The following is a 5654-nucleotide window of genomic DNA, read 5'->3' as shown; positions in this document are numbered from 1 at the left end:
CAAAATGAGCGTGAAAGGTCAATGTTTTGAATCGATTCAGGACATCGAGGCAGCCATTTCACCTTAACTAAAGACCCTCACGAAGGAAGACTTCCAGATCTGCTTCAGAAAGTGGCAAGGACGTGGGATAAGTGTGCTCGAAATGAGCAGGAGGATTTTGAACGGATTTGCGGCAATGTGTCTTTCACTGTGAAACATTACAATTAAACACATAGCATACTTTCTGATCACACCTCATAAAGTGGGAGTGAAAGATGAGAGAGGGTGCCTTGGCCTCCAGGAACTTGGGGCTTCCTGAGGGGGAGAGAGAACCTTGCAAGTGTGCAAGTCTACATGGCCACTGGTCCGAATCAGTAGTGCTTCAGAAATGAATCATCTCTCTCTCTCTTTAACCTTAAAAACACAGAATAAAGCTTTTCTGAAACCCTGTTCTTTCATTTGTTTTGTTTGTTGCTTTTGAGACGGGGTCTTCCTGTGTAGTGCAGGCTGGCCTTGAGCTCAATATGTAGCCCAGGTTGGTCTTGAACTCACAGCAACCCTCCTGGCTCAGCCTCCCGAGTGCTGGGATCACAGGTGTGCTCCACCACCCCCAGCCTACTGTATTCTTTTTAGCACGGGGAGGCCAATCCAGGGTGGGCTAGCAGCTGTCACTCCTGGCCTTTGCAGGACAGTGGGGACTCTACTGAGAGCCACCCCGGTTGGCTTATGGTGTCCCGCAACACCTGCAGAGGCATCTATGTTCACCTCCTTGTTATCACTGGGGAAACTGAGGCACCAAGTAGCCAACCACCAAGCTGAAGACCATGCAGCAAACAGGTGGTAGAGCCCAGGTGGGACCTGGAGGTTGTCCCAGGGCTGCTCTGTCCTCAGCACCCCTACGTGTCAAGCCCTCTAACTTCTACCCTTGCTCATCGCCGACACGCCTGCAACTTAGATGTGCTCTTATTTTTAAAGACTTTTTTTTCTAACTACAAAATTTAAACTTTTTTTTTGAGCTACTGTTTGGCAGTGTTGCTAGGCTGGGCTCAAACTCCTGGGCTCAAGCCATCTTCTTGCCTCAGCTTCACGGGTAGCTGAAACTACCGGCATGTGCCACCATGCCTAGCTATATTTCAGGAAGACTGAAAAGTATAAAAAAACACAAAGAGGAAAATTAAATCCTTTTGATCCTTTGTTATCCCAGAACTAACCCTTGTTAATATTTTGGGGAGACATCTCTCCCGTGTGTCTTTTTATCAATGTGTATATTTACTAAAAATTGTCGCTGGATGTAGTGGTGCAGGCTTCTGATCCCAGCACCTGGGAGGCTGAGGCAGGAAAATCGCCATGAGTTCAGGCCAGCCAGGGCTCTGTTGTAAGACAGGAAAGAAGACGCTGATCTCTCTGCCTCTCAAACCCCCTTGGCATCCGTTCTTTCCCTGCAGCCCCTCCCAGAGCTGAACTCCTGCCACTCCCTGACTCTGGCCAGCGTTGTAGCACCTGGCCAAGGTGCAATGCGAGGGTCAGGAACAATTCCACCAGGAGGTTCTGGGAACTCCCTGGACCTTCAGCTCTCTTCTGCAGTGAACCTACAATTGCTCTGAAAAATAAGCCTACTTAAGAGGAAAGACAAAAGCTTCTATCCATGCAAGGACAGTAAAAAAAAGATGCACTAGGACAAGATACTTGCCAAATGTGTAAGGCATGTATTCAGAATTAGAGTCCTGAATACATAAAGATCTTCTAGAAACAAGAAACAACATTTGGGAGGATGAGGCAGGAAGATCATTGTGAGTTCCAGGTGAGCCTTGGCTACATAGTGAGACCCTGTCTCAACAAACAAAGAAGAAATTTGCAAAAAGGCAAGAAGAATGCAGCTGGGTGTTTTTGCAATAGAAGAAGCTCGCATTGTCAATAAGTATGAAAGATGTGCAACTTCACGAGGAATCGGGCAGATGTTAACAAAAGCTACCCATCAGGTTGGTGAAGAGAAAAACAGGAAGTCCAAGTGTTGGCGGAATGTGGGGCAGAGGGAACTCTCCTTGCCTGGTGGGGATGTGAGTTCCTTACACCCCTTATGGCAGCAATCAGCATGATTGGGCCAAGGGTTTATTGCTTTGGTTGGTGCTACCCGGTCAGGACTTGCCTCTGCCCTCTTGCCCGATGTCAGTTCCCCTCCTCAGGGGCACTGTGCCAGGAGGTTCAGGCCAGCACTCATTGCACTGTATTTTTTTTTTTTTTTTGAGGCAGCGTCTCACTGTGTAGCCCAGGCTGGCCTCTGACTCACAGAGATCCTCTTGCCTCAGCCTCCTGTGTGCTGGGATTACAAGGATGTGCCACCACATGCAGTGTGAGACCAAATTTCTGAGCAGCTGCAGGAGTGGGGTCAGAGCCTGCTCCCTGGAGCGCAGGAGGATGAGGTGATGTCTCAGGCCACATCCAGCACAGCCTCGGGCGACCCCACAGCTGTTGTGGAACCTGGCACTTGGTCCAGGGAGCTGAGACTTTGCGACACAGTTGTCACTCCCTGGGGCAGTGGGCCAGGCACGATTTCTGTGCCGTCTGCCCAGTCAGGAAAGGGACCAGCAGCCTGCCCCCTGTGCTGTGTTCCTCGTGTTCCTGCTCTGCAAAGGCCAGGGGGGCCTCCTCCAGACAGAGAGTCCAGCTTTGCAAGATGTCACTTGAGCCTCCCAAGTTAATCCATGGAAACACAGGGGCCTCATTTACTTTCTCCCTCCCTCCCTCCCTCCCTCCTTTCCTTCCTTCCTTCTTCCTTCTTTTTTTTTCGAGACAGGGTCTCACTAGGAAGTACAGCCTGGCTGTGAATTCAAGATGATCTTCCTGCCTCAGCTTCCTGAATGCTGAGATTCACCAATACACCTGTCAAGGGCCCCATTTTCCACTGCTGAAATTGGAGTTTTTAGTTCCCCAGAACCAGCAGAAGTTAAAAATAACCAAAATCCACTTGGGCATAGAGGCGCACACCTATATCCCAACCTGAATGGATGCTGCTCAGAAGAAAAATCACAAATTGTCAATAAATGCATGAAACAATTTTTGCTGGGCAAGGTGGTATCTTAAACTATAATCCCAGCACTCAGGAAGCTGAGGCTGGAGTATCTCCATGAATTCAAGGCCAGCCTGGGCTACATCCTACATTCAAAGCCAACTTGAACAACATAGTGAGACCCTGGCTCAATTAACCAAAACAAAAAACAAAAAACATACCTAGCAAGCCAGGTGTGGTGGCACACACTTACAATCACAGCACTTGGGAGGCTGAGGCAGGAGGATCGTTACAAGTTCGAGACTAGCCTGGGCTACAAAGTGAGCTCAAGGCCAGCCCAACCTGCGAGACCCTATCTCAAAATTATACACACACACAAAATTTACTGGCCATTAGAGAAATGCAAATTAAAACAACACTGAGATTCCATCTTATCCCAGAAAGAATGGCCATCATCAAGAACTCAAATACTAACAAGTACTGGTGAGGCTGCAGGGAAGTAGGAGCCCTTCTCCATTGCTGGTGGGAATGTGAACTAGCACAGCTACTGTGGAGAGTCCTCAACTAAAAGTAGAAATTCTGTTTGACCCAGCCATTCCCCGTCTAGGACACTCCCCCGAAGAGTTAAAGACATCATATTATGGTGATCCAGGCACACCCTTGTTTATAGCAGCACAACTCATAATAGCTGACTCTGCGAAACAGCTTCTATGTCTATCAACAGGTGGATGAATAAAGAAATGTCATGTTTACACACAATGGAGTACTACTCTGCCATAAAGATAAATTTGAGTAGGAAATGGATGAACTTTCAGACCATAATGTTAAACAAAATAAATCGTAGCTGAGTGTGGTGGCACAAACCTATAATCCCAGCCCTTGGGAGGCTGAGGCAAGAGGATCACCAAGAGTTCCAGGCCAGCCTAGGCTACCCTGTCTAAAAACAAACAAAAATGTTTTGAGGGACAGCCGCACCATTTCTTATTCCCTCCAACAGTATGTAAGTTTCCATTTTCTCAGCGTCTTCACCAATAAATTTTCTGGCTTGTGTTTGTTTGTTTGCAGTTCTAGGAATAGAACCCAGAGCCTTTGCACTGAGCTGCATTTTCAGCCCTTTTTATTTATTTCTTAAAATTTTGAGGCCGGGTCTCTCTAAATTGGTTATTAAATTTTCCTGATGGGACTTGAGCGTGTGATCTTCCTGCCTCAGCCTCCTGAGTGCTAGAATTATAGGCCTATACCACTATACCTGGCTGGCTTTTTGGGTTTTTGTTGTTTGTTTGTTTTTCTTCTGGTACCAGGAATCAAACTCACGACCTTGTGCTTGCCAGGCAGGCGCTTTGCCACTGAGCTAAATTCCTGGCCCCTGGCTTTTTGATAGTAGGCAAAAATGTCACTTTGGAAAGAGCCAGTCACTTGTGCCCTACAAGTACCGCACGTGGACACCAGGACACGCAGAGGCTCATCATCAAGCCCAATGTCCCCGGAGCTGGTGACACCCCAGCCATACAATGCTCAGGATCCCCCAGAACCGGGGCCAGGACTTCACTCGTGCCAAAGCAGCACGCCACAGCACCCCTGCTGCTCATGTCACTGCCGGGACCATCCTGTCCCTGGTCCTGTCATGTGGGCTGAAGCAAGAGGACAGGGGGCTTTCCCTAGCCAGCAGCTCCCAAAGTCTGTGCACATCGTGGGGTCCCGGCCAGGCTGGGGAGGCGGGAGACACGGAGAGGGACAGGCAGGGACCAGCCCTGCTGACAGCCCTGCGCAGGGCCAGGCAGCTCCTCAGGCTGGGGAAGTTGTCCTCCATCCTGCATGTGGAAACCCAGTCACCCTGGTGATTCTCACATGGGACTCCATGTGTTCAGGCAGAAGTGTGGGCCGTGACCCAGGGTCAGCTGCTTGGCCGAGACTGTGGGCCCAGCTCCTACAAGTCTGCCCACATCCACATCTCTCAGGGGACAGTGACTGTCCGCTGTGCAGGACCTGGGGACAGAGAGAGGGCGTGGAAGGTGGTGTCTGGGCCAGCAGTGGGTTCTGGGACATGTGCAGTTGTATTGAGCCGAGGAGAGTTGAATGCTCTGTCACTGAAACTCTTTTTTTGTTTGTATTTTTAATTCTTGGAGATAGGGTCTCACTATGTAGCCCAGGTTGGCCTCAAACTCACGGCAATCTTCCTGCCTCAGCCTCCCGAGTGCTGGGATTATAGGCATGCACCACCACGCCTGGTTTTGTTGACATTCCTAGTTATTTCTTAAACAAGGGAACCCCAAAGTATGTATGTTGTCCTGGGGGCACCTCTTCCACGGTGGCCCACTGGACTGCTCCCTAGGGAAGGCCCGACAGGACCACACCACACCCAGGTGACCTCCATTGCCTCTGAGGTCTGCAATGGCCTGGACATGGCTTGACAAAGGCTCATGTGCTGGAAGATGGGTTTGGACCTATACCACGCCTGTAATCCCAGCACTCTGGGAGGCTGAGGCAGGAGGATCACAAATTAGAGCTCAGCCTGGGAAATTTAGAGATTTAAGCAAGACCCTTTCTCAAAATAAAGATATTTAATAAGTGAATAAATGAACAAAGAAATAGAGGCTAGGGCCATAGCTCAGGGCAGAGCCTTGGGTTCAGTCCTTAGCACGAGAGGAAGGAGCAGGGGACCTAGCAT

This window comes from Chinchilla lanigera, unplaced genomic scaffold, assembly GCF_000276665.1.
Source record: "Chinchilla lanigera isolate Chin_1 unplaced genomic scaffold, ChiLan1.0 scaffold00019, whole genome shotgun sequence".
In the NCBI taxonomy this organism is placed as follows: domain Eukaryota; kingdom Metazoa; phylum Chordata; class Mammalia; order Rodentia; family Chinchillidae; genus Chinchilla; species Chinchilla lanigera.
The sequence above is the reverse complement of the archived record's forward strand: the minus strand, read 5'-3'. Positions refer to the sequence as shown.